This window comes from Lagopus muta, chromosome 24 (assembly GCF_023343835.1).
Source record: "Lagopus muta isolate bLagMut1 chromosome 24, bLagMut1 primary, whole genome shotgun sequence".
Lineage (NCBI taxonomy): Eukaryota > Metazoa > Chordata > Aves > Galliformes > Phasianidae > Lagopus > Lagopus muta.
In genome coordinates, this window is record NC_064456.1 from 4,661,117 (window position 1) to 4,674,464 (window position 13,348).

The 13,348-nt window shown below is 55.0% G+C and overlaps 1 protein-coding gene across 1 annotated transcript in view; it reads right to left on the reverse strand.

Annotated features, from left to right (window-relative positions):
- Positions 1–13,348, reverse strand: part of ITPR3 (inositol 1,4,5-trisphosphate receptor type 3) — a 275,096-nt gene that overhangs the window by 41,286 nt on the left and 220,462 nt on the right. The gene's annotated exons all lie outside the window — the stretch shown is intronic.

A 13,348-nucleotide genomic window follows, 5' to 3' on the forward strand; every position in this document is an offset into this window, starting at 1 on the left:
CATGCCATGCCCCTCACACAACCCTGTGCATGCTGGGTTTACGCCAGCAAGGAACAGAGAAGCCGTCAGAAAATAGGACAAAACTGAGCCATACCTCCCAACCCACCTTTGCTCCTTGCCCATCTTCTGTTCCCCGTGTCTGAGGGCACAGATGGGCACACTCTGCCCCAGGGGGAGAAGCAGGAGCTGAGTGGAGGGGAAGGAGCCCCTGCAGCCCCCCAACCTCCCCAGGAAGAGTTAAGCCAAGCTGGTATTGAAGACACTTTGTACTTGGTTTTAAAAATACAGCCAATCCCCCCGTGGCACAGCGCCATGCAAGTCGCAGGTATATTTCCACCGCTGAGCCAATAACCTTCCCCAAGGGAAATTTAGGCTTCTTATGATTAAAAGGGGAAAAAATAATAACGGGGAATTAAATATAGTACGGAGCGAGAGAACAATTAGTAGTTGCCATTAGCGACACCAGGCCGAGTTTGGGACAAATGCTGCTGTTGTCTGGAGAGCAGCAGGGATGGTGACATTGGGGACTGGGGACACCCAGGGCTGAGCTGAACCCCAGCAGCCTGACCCCAAGCACGCAGCAGCCCGCCGGCACCAGCCACACCTCGTGGGCATGATTTTTCTGCCTTCACTTTATCAAGAACAAATGGAAGTGTTTGCACAGGCTTGCAACTTCCCTAATAAGCAAATACGGGTTAATAGTGGGTGGAGCAGGGGCTGGGGCTGGGGCTGTACCCTTGCTGTGGGCACGGAGGGCAGAGGGCAGCAGGGACGGAGCACGCGAGGCAAGAGCCCTCCTCCTTGTTCCCCATTCTGACCCATTTGTTGCCCAAGACCCACAGCGTTGCACAACCCTCCCTTGCAGTGCTGCCTGGTCACTGCCCTGCATGGTGCCTGTCACCTTTTTGTGGCTTCCATGCAAACTTCTGCACAGTTACACAGCAGATTTTTGCTGCACATCAGCTGACTTGTAGCCCACTCCAGTCATGCCCATGTGAGAACAGCACTAGCAGCTCTGCAGGCTCATCCCAAGGGCACACACTGCTTTACCTCCTGACCTCTCCTCCCTGCTCTCCGTGGCCTCAGCGACAGGAGCGTTTTCAAGAGAAACCCCAGGAATATGTGAAACCAGATCAGCTCTGCTCACACGAGCTGAGCAGCCTTTCTGCCTCTCCTTTCTCACACCGGTGTGTGCCATCCAATGGAGAAGCCTGGAGGGATCTGCTGCAAGCTGCTCCAGCCCAGCAGCAGCTGCAGCACAGCCTCCCCTTTCAATCGCTCTTTTGGAGATGGATTGCTGCACCAAGCAGCATTTCCTCTGCCTCCAAGCAGGCCGTGCAGGCCCTGTTCCTGGCCCGTGGTCAGCACACAGCAATGAATGAATGACGTCTTATCGGAGCGTGGAAATGCACTCTGCAGGCACAGTGCCACCCATGTGCAGCACCAGAGGTGGGACAGACTACAGCTCCATCCCCACTGGGATGGGGATGCACAGCCCAGTTGGGATGCACTGCAGCACCAGTCCCTGCTGTGGGACGCTGAGATGTCATAAGGGAGAGGGACACAGCAGAGAAAGACCTGGCATGGCCTGTCCTCCCCCAGCTTCCATTTCCCCCTGTGAAGTTTCGTGTAAAATGGCTGAGCTGAGGTTCTTCCCTCCTGCTTGGCGTTTTGAGACAAGTTGGTGCCGAGAAGCCTAATTACAGTCTTTGCTGAGATAACTACACGCTTCGCTGCTGAAGGAGAGGTTGGGTTACAGCAGGCATGGGGCCAGAGGCAGCTGAACCCAGCTGTGCCACCACCTCCCCATGCTCTGCTCCATCCCACCAAGGGACAGGCAGACACTGCTCCCTTACAGTGAGGCACACCGAGCAGGGGAGCAGTGCTGGAAGGAAGTGTGCTGTGAGGGCACACAGCCACGCTAGTGGCACAGCTCCAGATGGAGGGCGATGCTCAGGGCTGTGCCTCTATCCCAGCGCATGGGGACATGGGTACTCAATGGGGTGAGGTCCCATACACAAATCCCAAAAGTTCCACGCTCATCAGCAGAGGGACAGCAGACAAAAGTATTCACAAGGAGAAAGGATCTGCTGTGCCTCAAGCACGGCATGCAGTCAGATCTAACTCATCCCTGGGCAGCAGAAATCCCTCAGCAATTGGGATGCTGGGAGCAGGCACCCCAGGAGGTGTCCAGCACACCACTTACCATCCTGGGCAGTACAAAGCATCTTTGCTTTTGTTCCAGCAGGACGACATCCCCATATGCATCAGGATTGGGATGCAAATCTGGGAGCAGAGGGCAGCTGTGCAGAGCAGTGCTGCACCCGTGAGCACCTTGCACTGGCTCAGGAGCCCAGCTGTTCCCATGGCTGCAGCTCAGGGTCTGTTCTCAGACCACCTGCACAGAGGTGGGGAAGATTTCCAGGTTCATATCCCAACCTCACGTGCCATAGTACAGCAGATCCCAAGGGCACAAACTGCTTAGGGAAGAGCAGACCCCGCAGGGTGGGTGCTCACAGTTTGGGACCCATGATGTCTTTGTTTGGGGTCAGGCACTCTGGATCACATCACAGAATCACAGAATCACAAAATGGTGCAGGTTGGAAGGGACCTCAAGGATCACGAAGCTCCAACCCCCTGCTGCATGCAGAGCCACCAACCTCCCCATTTCATAGCAGCCCAGGCTGCCCAGGGCCCCATCCAGTCTGGCCTTGAACACCTCCAGAGATGGACGGGGCATCACAGCCTCTCTGGGCAGCTGTTCCAGCACCTCACCACTCTCATAGCAAAGAACTTACTGCATCCCCTGCAGCCCCATAGGAAATGCCCCCACCAGCTCACTCCCCTGTCAAGGCTCCCCATCCATTGCTTAGAGGGCTTGGAGTGGATTCTCTCTCCCCACATCCAGAGTTTGCTGGACCAAAGAAGTTCTCAGCTTCTTCCTGCCCAAAGCTCGTTCAGCAAAGAGAGAGGGGAGGTTCAGGTGTACAGAAATTGTGCCCTATTGGACACGTTTCCACGCTCACTCCCAAATCCATCTCGTCACACTGGGGTGGGTCAAAAAGAGTCCAGAAGCAACTTCCACCAACAGCAGGGAATGCACTGAACAAAGACCTGCCACCCCTGTTTGCAGAAGGGAAGAGTTAGTCACACTGTGCTGAGTGCTGCTGAGTCACCCACAGGCACTGAGCTGTGGGATATGGGATGGGAGAGGCTGCTTGCTGCCTCTCCATGTGAATCAATCGGGGCTGCAAAGCAAGTCAGTGGCAAGCTGAGAGGGAAGAGGAATAGCTGGCAATAGTTTATAAATGCTAACGAGAAGAAAAGGGAACCATAGAGGTGCTTTATTTGCAAGACTGGAACTGGCTTTAAAAATTATAGGTAACATTATATTGGGTTTTATATAGCACTGAGAGCCCCAAAAGCTATTTCACACGCTGCAGCAATGCAGCTCCTGCTTTCCTGGCTCATAGCAGCATCTAGGCTGGGATTTTTGAGAGCGTTGGCCCCTCGGTGGGGCTCACAGTGGGCACACAGTGCCTGGGGAGCTGATGGCTTGAAAACATGCTGTCCCAGCAGCACAGCTGGCTCCGTGTGGATCATTGGAAGCCCATCCAGAGGCAGGACATGATTGCCTCATTGGACTTTCAAACTGGAACACAACGTGTGTTTGTGTTGGTGAAGCAGAGTGTTATTTATTGTGGATCAAGAACACTTCCCATCTGGCATTTTGTTTTAACACCAAATGTTTGGCTCACCAGTAATGAACATTTCCTCTGATCAAAATCACGGCTCTCAGTGAGCAAAATGCTCCAATGCTCTGGGAGGGAACGGCCCAGCCGACAGCACAGCCGTGGGTTCCTCTGATGGGGCCACTTTTTGTTCCTTTTCCCAGCCAGGTGCATCTCCAGCTCAGCTTTCCATACTGGGACATCCCTGGTTCGTGTGTCCCACTGCACAAAGCCAACATGTCCCTATGGGAGGGCTGTGGTTGGGGCAAGCAGGGATAGATGCCCCCACATCCTACATTTGCAAAGGGATTCAAGTCTGCGTGTAAAGCAGCAATTATATCTGCATATAAAAGTGGACATTGCTCCGTCCCGGAGGAGGGAGGGGAGGATTCAGCCCATGAGAAATTCCTGCCCACGGGTGTTACCCCCAGGGCTTGAATCACTTCTCTCATCGGACGCACAAGATGGACGATGTCCTCGAAAATGGGCTCTTTGTTTCTCCAACATTTCTCCCGTCTGGGCCGGGGCTCTGAGCCCTCTTTGTTGGTTAAATGACAATTGCTTTCACAGCGATTCCAGTGGTTGAGAGGGGACTTTTGAGGCTCATCTGAAAGAGCTCAGCAGATGCCCCGTGCAGAGGAAGCGCTGCGCATGCTGGAGCAGCTTTGTTTTTGAAAAATACCAGGCTACATCCTTAGTGGTTTCAGATTTGGGGCACAGATTGTCTACTTGCTCTGTGATTTTAGAGCACCTGAAATAATGGGATCTTAGGCTGGAGGCGATCTCTAGAACCTCTCAGCTGCCATCATCATACAAATGGGTCGTAATAAAAAATAAATTAGTGTGAGTCCACAGCTGCCAGCAGAGCTCCATTCCTTCCTCAGGCTGAGGATCCAGATGAATATTTCATTGAAAATATCCTATTATGTTGGCTCATATCGTTGGAATATCTGCGCATCTCTTGTTCTTAGCTCAACTTTACAACAGCTTTGTGAGACCGGGAAACCTCAGACAGGAAGTTATTTCAGGCACAGGGCCGCCTAATTCACCTCGTGTCGGTGCAGCATCCCATGCAAAGCAGAGCAGGGCTGGGGAGTAAGCAGTGAGAGCACACAGCTCACAGCAGGGCTGCACTGACACACGGGAAGGAGCAGGAAATTGGATGGAGCGCCGGAGTGCTCCCATGGCACATCCATGTCTGCAGCAGCGATAGAACCGCCGCGTTGCAGCAGCTCCCATCAGCGTGAGGAAAGCAGAGAGGCTTGCAGAGGCTCCTGCACGCCGTGCAGGTTGCAGCACTTGCTCTAGCACCGTGTTGGTGTTTGTAAACAGCACCTCTTGAAATACGCTGTGCAGGATGTGGGAGCACCACGTGAGCGTGCAGCTGCTCACCGTGGCGGTGGGCCCAGCTCTGCCCTCATAGAGGAGAGCAGCACGCACCCTGCCCGCTCCCAACACCTCCACACGCAGTGCCAAGCGTGGCTCCATGCAGACCCCTCCAATTCCCACCCACACAGTGGGAATGGCACGGGGATGAGAGCTGCGCTACCCAGGGATGCTTGAACACTGTGGAAATGACTTGGTCAGCTCTAGCAGCCCTCATTTAGCATATGACAGCAGCTGCTTCCCAGGGCAGTGTGTGTAACCCAAGTGACTCAGCAGAGGCAAACCCTTCCTCCTGGCATCTCCTCGCCCGGTGCTGGTGTGTGACACACGACCTGGCAGAGGGGCACCGCTAAGAATACCCACATTTTATACAGTGCTTTTCTACAGGAAATCCCGCAGAAGTTTATTTGGAGCTCAAGGTTTCTAAGGACACATCAAGGACGCAGAGTTCTGCTACCCAGAGAGGTGATGTGGGATGTTTCTATTGACGCAATAGCTCGGCTCAACCCAGAGAAAGTAACAATGGCCCTGGTTAATTTGCCATCGTTAGGGTCCAAAGCAAACACCTGCACGACGAGCAGGGAGGGGATCCCCCTCTCACCACTGTTATTTCAGGTCGGCCAGGAGAGTTTAGATGGCACAGCCCCATTTTGCAGAAGGAGAGCATGTGAGCCATGCTGGGAGCAATGCGCTCCAACCCCGCAGCCAACGCAGGTGGAAGTCTGGGCAGGGAACCCATGCTGGGATAACTCTGAAATAACCCCAAGGCGTGCAGGGAACGCCTGGAGAGCCGGTGCGGACACGGCAGGCTTTGTCTGGGGCAGGTCGGCTGGGTGTGTGCTTCCTGGCATACAATTCCCAGATTAGCAGGAGCCGGGCTGCCAGCAGCTCCTCCAGCCCTGCTCGCATGGTTTCTCCCATGTGCTCAAACAGAAGATGAAGAGCAGAGGGTCTTCTCCTCTACGGGGGTCCTCCAACCCCACTCCAAAACTGCCTGCAAGATTGTCACCTTTAACAGTCAGGGGACCATCGTGGGCCGAAGGATCACACCTCTCCTTTGCCTTTTCTAACCCCCAAATTAAAAAATTAATCCATAAAACACCTTAAAAACTGCAGAGAGGAAATTGGAAGACATGAAAAAATCTGGAAGGTGGAAGGAAAGAAAGAAAGGAGAAAAACGAATTCAGCAGAGAACTGTTTAATAAGGGAACATGAGAGCAAAGAGGGAGAAGCAAGAAGAGCTCATTCACACAAAATGTTCAATTGAAACCAACTCAGGCCAAACTTGTCCACCCCATGGGTGTGGTGAGACACACAGGCCTTCTCCAAGGAACAGGAAAGGGAGAAAGCAGAAAGGAAACGTGTTGTGCACATGAATGATGAACACAAAGGAAAGAAGAGGAGGAAGGCGAAGCACGGGGCTCCTGGGCAGGTTGGGCACAGCAGAGGGGAAGCACTGATGCAGGACAGTGGCGGTGTGGCTCCATGGGGCTGCTCCCACCTCTGCAGGTGCTGCATCTGGGGACAGAGGGAGGATACAGCTGAGCAGCTCTGGGCACCTCCAGCATCTCCCACTGAGAGCCATGGGGTGCTGGAGCTGTGCTGCAATCATCAGCATGAAACCAAGCCTCTTGAAGCCTCCAACACCATTTGGAGACACCAGAAGCATCCCAGCTGACCTCAGGCCTCCAGGCATCCCCCCACCTCACCTGCCCATGGATCGTGTTTGTGCATGGGAACCTGTCTGCAGAGACTCCTTGGAGCTGCTGAGGGCTTGGGGATCAGCCTCACACCCCAGAGCTCCCAGGGGATAGGAGAGGGACAGAGAGAACCTGGCACCCCATAAAACTCCGGGTGCCTTCCTACACACTGAAAACGTGTGCCTGCCCACACACTGCAGCGAGGAGAGGAAGAAAAAGAAAAAAAACAGCAGAGCAAACAACTCGATGAAACTCGCACGGCGTGAAACAAAGAATCCGCCTCTGCACTCAGATCTCCAACAATATTTGGGATTTCCCATCCCCCCAGTGTGGCTGCTGAGGACAAGGACAGAACTTTGGGGGGGGGGGGGGGAGGTGGGAGGCTGCCCCAGGACGGAGTGGAGGAAGCTGTGTTTTTCTCTCTCTCTCTGCCTGTCCAATTGGCACCAACACTCGGGTGATGGGAGAAAAAGCAGCATCTGGGGTTGGAGCGCTGGTACTGCCCTGAGCCCTTATCAGCTCTGTATCAGGGGTATTTAGGAACGTGGCATTGGTCCCTGCAGGGCTGTAGGGAGCAGGAGGTGGCATGCAACCCCTCGTGGAGAGAGGAAACTGAGGCAGGGAGTGCAGAGCCAGGCTGCTCAGAGGCACAGCCTTAAAACCAGGCCCATCTAATACAAAACCTCACCGAAAGGCGCTGCTGTTTCTGCAGAAATGAACAGCTTTATCTAAACAGATCTGTGCTGCTGGCACTGTGCAGCTTTCAGCACACTGGCCTTGACTTGTTGGAGGAGGTGGCGCACAGCCTGACCCCCTCTGACCAGGTGACAACAAGCAATGAGCACAGAGCACCACAGTGGCTCTCAGCTCCCACACCAGGGCACCAATCGTGTTTTTCCCTTCCAGACTGACCTCAGCCTTCTCCAGGCATTCCTGCTCTGTTTGCTCCCAGCTCTGTCTGGCTTCTCCCAAAGCCACCAACAGCTGCTCTGCTTTTGGAAAACCTTGGCAGAAGAAAGAAATGTGTCAAAGATGTGGTCACTGTGCCTGCAAAGCCCTGCCACTCAGGAGGCGATGAGCTTGGCTTTCCCGGGAGATTAGGAAAAAGACAGGAGACCACAGTATGGGAAAGGATGGCAACTCTGTACTGAAATATTCTGGATCTACAGGGAAAATTTGAAGGGATTGTTCTGGGAGCAACAGTTCTGCACTGGGACGAAGATGAGGAGGAGAACGGTTTGGGTCTCACTTCCCATAGGCAGGGGTCTGAGGTGATGATCTCAGCCTGCACACCCCACCATCAGCCCTCTGGTAGGGACACGCAGAACTGCCCTTCCCAGGAGGTGTGTAAAGCAGAAGGTGTATTTTTGAGTTGTTTTGTCCTAAACAAATCACAGCTTGACAGCCCTTCCAACTCCAGAAAGAGACAAGCTGGCATATACCAGGCTTTCTGGACCCAGCTGTCTGATGAGCATAAAACAGCTCCAGTAGCTGCTGTAAGAACAAGGCCTGGATCTTTGTAAAATAATAATAATAATAATAATAATAACTGGATAAATCTGGTGCACACGACAGGTGCTTTGCCTGAATCCTCCAATTCTCTCCATCCAGAGTGCAGTGCCAGCCCAGCTGTGCCGGACCCGCCGTCAGCACATCGGCTGTGTGCTGCATGAGCACCACGGCTCCGTATCCCCCCGCCTTTGGGGGTCGCTGTTCCCATCCTTCCATCCCCGCCGCCCCCCAGCCGGGCGCGGAGACCCGGCGCGGCCCCGCACGCTCCCACGCGCGTCTGCGGCGTTCGGCTGCGTTGTCCCGGCTCGGTTTGAAGTCCGAGAGTGCCACCTGGTGCTGCGAGGGGATCCCTCCGCACGGCTCTGAGGACCCGCAGACCCAGACGGGACGGACCGACGCGGCCCCGGCGGAAAGATGCTCCCATCGCAGGGGGAGGAGCCCACCTGGACACCGGCAGCGCTGCAGAAGGTTCTGCGGGCAGGACGGGGAGCTCGGGGCTCGTAGGGCTGCTCTCATCCGCCCGCAGGAGCGGCTGCTCCTCGCTTTCCAGCTCTATCGAGCTCCTCGAGGCACGAGCCTGCAGCAAAAGGATTAAAGAAAAAAGACATTAGAGTGGGCAAAACGTCTCCGTGCAATTGGATTCTGATGTAATGCTATTTCCAGTGGCTGATCTTGACAAAACAATGCTACGTCTGCCCTCTGCCACCGCCCCAGTTTGCCATCCATAGGTCTCAGAAGTGCTGTGTGCAATGCAGAGGATGTCTTCTGGTCTGGATGGGAAACTGAGGCAGGCAGGGCAGAGGCTGGGCCTGCTCACACAGGGAGTGAATGACAAAGCCCAGCAGGACTGTGGTCTCTGGACTCCCAGAACTGCTCCCTTAGTTCTCATCCCCTCGGTTTTCCCACGCAGAGGTGTGCAGTACAGTTATGCTGGTTGTTGATCTGCTTTAAAAACTTACAAACAGGCTCAGGCAGCTCCTCGAACTGCTGTTAAAACACTGACCCAGAGTCCATCTCTGCTGTCTGGAACAAAGTATCGACCGTTTCTCCAGGAGCTGATTTGGTGCACTGCACCCGCTAGCAGAGAGGGGGCCGGGTTTGCCCGATATCCACACGGTGCTGCTCACAGCCCACACCCATCCTCCAGCTGCATTAAACCACGAACCCTCCCACCACCCCGGCTCCTTCCTGCAGCTCTACCAGGCCCTGCTGCTTTCTCAGCACCTCGCAGAACCCTGGCAGAGCAGCTGGAGGCTCTGCTCACTTCAGGTTCATTGCTCTGCTGCAAACTCGCCCAGGTTTTGTTGTCCGGATTGCAGACACCCATCCCTCTCCTGCTATGGCCTCCTCTGGGCTTGCTCCTTTGGTGCAGATTTTATGGGTAATCATTAGCATCCCTGCTCAGACCCCATTTCACACGAGGATCCACTCTGTGGGGTCATCTCTTGCTTTACTTTGGCTCAGTGTGTCGGGGAAGCCCAGGAGCTATTGCAGTGGGATTGGCAGACAGCAAGCTAACTTTGCACATGCAACTTTCTCCGGAGCTGCTGGGTGACCCCTGGCCCCAGTTAAACAGCCATGGTCACAGTAGGGTCTGTAAGACCAAGAAGGGAACCCCAAAGGCCTGGCTTTTGCCACTGTCTCTACTTCTGTGGGAACATCCATCTCTTCTCAGCAAATACCCCAACACCCCTCCATGTGCTGCCCATCACAGCCCTGAGATCATTGCTTGCTCAGCCAGGAAGGATACAGGGGTAGAAAGGAACCTCAGAAACAACCCCGAAAGCCCCCACCTCTGATGCATTTGTGCCTTGGCAATGCCAGTGGTCATCGTTAGCATCCCCTACACCGATCCATCCCTACACCTTTTCTCAGACCTGAGGGCACTGCACAGCAGTCCTTCCCTTAGCCCCACACTCTGTCTTCTCACCAACCTTACGCAAAGTCCACTGGTGTCTGTTCACACTGATGAACCTGTTCCACAGGGACAGCGCAGCTTTCGGGGATCCTGCACCCTGCTTTGCTGTTTGAAACAAATCCAAAGAAAGCAGTGACTCCCCAGGGCTGCCACCTCCCTTCCTCCGTGCTGTCTGTGGCACAGCAAGCAAACGTCTGACAGAGGACACAGTGCCAGGTCCAGGCCCTCCAGGGATGGGAGAGCAGCCACGTGCCACACGTGGCTCTGGGACTGTGGGAAACAGTCTGCAGTGCCCCATCCCTCCCATTGCTGGATGAGAGGGATGCTCTGTGCTCTCTGCCATGGCCTTTGGGTACCACCCCAGTGAGCTGACTCCCAGGGCAATCCCCTGGCTGATGTCCTCTGACACGCAGCCTCAATGCCAGCATTCAGCCAGCAGCCCCAAGGCTCAGACCCCCGAAAGCAGCATACAGGCAGGTACCATTGCCTGGGCAATCCCGGCAGCCAGGGGTGGGGGAGAAGGGAGTCCTCTCTCTCTCTGAGCCTCTCACCTTTCAAGAGATGCTCTTTCTCCCATTCAGTGTCAAGATCCATTGAAAACATCAGCTCAGGGCTTGCAGAGCAGGTGTCTTTATCAGCAGCACTCAGACCTTGAAGGAACTCATCCCTGGAGGCAAAGCAATTAGGACAATTGAAGGAAGGCAGGAGCAGCACTGCTGTCTGTGACCCAGAATCCAACTGCAACCCTTGTCAGCAGCCTGGAGAGGCCAAGGACTGCAAAGGGCTGCAGTACAGGTTCCTTGGTGCTGCACAGGTTGCTGCTCGATGCTGCAGTCTGCATGGAGCAACCTGGGGAGCTTCAGGGAACACCTGCCTGCTGGGCACAGCCGAAATGCTGCACATTTCCTGGGAATGTTGGACTCATTTCAACGTGCTGCTGGCTGTTCATAGTACCCAAACAGGCAGCCCTCTGCAGAGCACCGCCTGTATGGCACTGAAATGAGTGTAACCCCATGCCATCCCCCCACTCTTACATCACCAGAGCTCTGCCAACGACGGCATCATCTGCAGCCCCTCTCTCCTCTCCAGCCGCCCCATCGCTCTGCAGGACCACGGTGCCACCAGGAGCCTCCATCCCATCGCCCTCCACTGCCATTTCCACATCACTGGTGCCGGTGGTCAGGCAGCTCCTGCTGGTGCTGCTGCCCAGCGATCCCTGCAGGCTGACCTCCCGCAGCTCCCCCAGCAGCATCTCCATGCTGTCCCCCTCCTCATCCTCGCAGTGCTCCTGGATCCCCCCATGGCTGGGTTCAACCTGCTCAGTCTGCCAGCTGCGGGGCCCTACAGCAGCACCCTGCTCCTGCTGCTCTGCTCTGGGCTCCTGTGCCCCCAGCAAGCTCCGTGAGTACCCAAAGAGGCTTCTGAAGAACTGGAGCAGGGAGGGATGGCTGGAGGGCCGGGCAGCCTGAGGGGCATCCATTGGTGCTATGAGTGGGGCTGCAGGGCAGCCAGTGGCCCAACGGCTCAGACTAGGTTCAAATTCAACGGTCCCCAACGGCTCAGAGCACAGAGCTGAGCAGGGCCAGGGCTCTTTCACCCAGTGGGGTGAAACCTGCACACCAAGGGCGGGGATGGGGCCCAAAAAGGGAGGGCTCCCCTCTACCCACAGCCACTCATCTTTGCAGCATCCTCAGCTCTGCCGTGGTTTGGCCTAATCCTGAATGCTTGCACTGCTCGTGGAGCTGGGAGGAAGGTTCACAAAAGGCTCACACACTCTCCAGCTCCATGGCCAACACCAGAAAGCTGCAACACTCTTGCAGGCAGCAGCAGGGTGAAAGGCTTTGAAAGCAGCAGCTGTGTTTGCCATCGCAGTGCCACACATCCATGACAACGGTGGCAGCAAACTGCAGCAAACCCAACTGCCCATCTCACCTTGTCCAGCCCGCCCGTGGGGAGCAGGATGTGGTTCTGATGGGTGTTTTCCTGGGATGGGGTGTTTTCCTGGGGCTGCCATCCGAGGCAGAGCATGGCATCCCTACCACGTCCCTGTGCCCAGCATGGCCGAGCTGCTGCTGCACTGCTGCTGGCACAAAGCTGCTCTCATGGATCACAGAATCACAGAATTGTAGGGGTTGGAAGGGACCTCCAGAGATCACTGAGTCCAACCCCCCCTGTAGGGTGTAGGGCATCACTTGGAGACAAACTGGTAGCAGCTCATTTTTGCTTCTGCACTTGGAGCTTCTCCTGGCTGGCTCAGTCAGTGTCTGCTTGGCTATAGCCCATAAGCTGCTGGCTGCAAGAATGGTTTTCCCCCCCCAAAAAAAAACTCATCTAAAACTGCCATGTCACTGTGACATGTTGAAAGTGAGGCCCTCCCACACCCCAGCTGCATCCTCTTGCTTCCTTCCCTCTTGTTACCTGGGCAGGCAGCACAGGACACTGTTCCCAAAGCACAGGCTGCACCCCTCCTTGCCCCCAAAAAAGCATCTTTGTGCCATAGAAGCAGCTCTTTGCACTTGTAGGAGGAGGGCTGGTAGCGCACAGCTGGCTCAGCCCCTTACCAACAGCAGCACAGGGTTAGACTACATCAAACAAGTGGTGAAACCACTTCCTAAAATGCCAGTGAATCCTGTCACCAAAGGTTCCCTTCTGCGGCTGCTGTTCTATGGCTCTGCACCCACACCAACAACAGGGGCTACTTGTTTCATTTCCATATCCACAACTGCAAAGCTGGATTGGAATTTCTTCCTCATTGCCTCAAGGTCTTAAAAACAAAGTCTTACAAACCAGGCTGTCCATGCAGCAGCACAGCCATGTGTAGGGTCTCTCAAATGCTTACCACCACCATTTCTCTAAGTCACATTTGCCATTGCTATCCAAGGGCTGGAGCTTTCCATCCAGCTCCCCTCTTCTCCCCATTATGGGCCCTGTCTTGAACACTCTCCAGCAGCCGTTGGCAGACATGTGGCAGTTCCTGCATCCCAGCCTGAGCTCAGCCCTGTCTTTGCTGTGGACACAAAGGAGGTGTCCTGTCCCCTACCCCTCCATCACTGCAGGCATCCACTGCTTTGCCCTCCACAGCTCTCCTCTGTTGTCCAGGA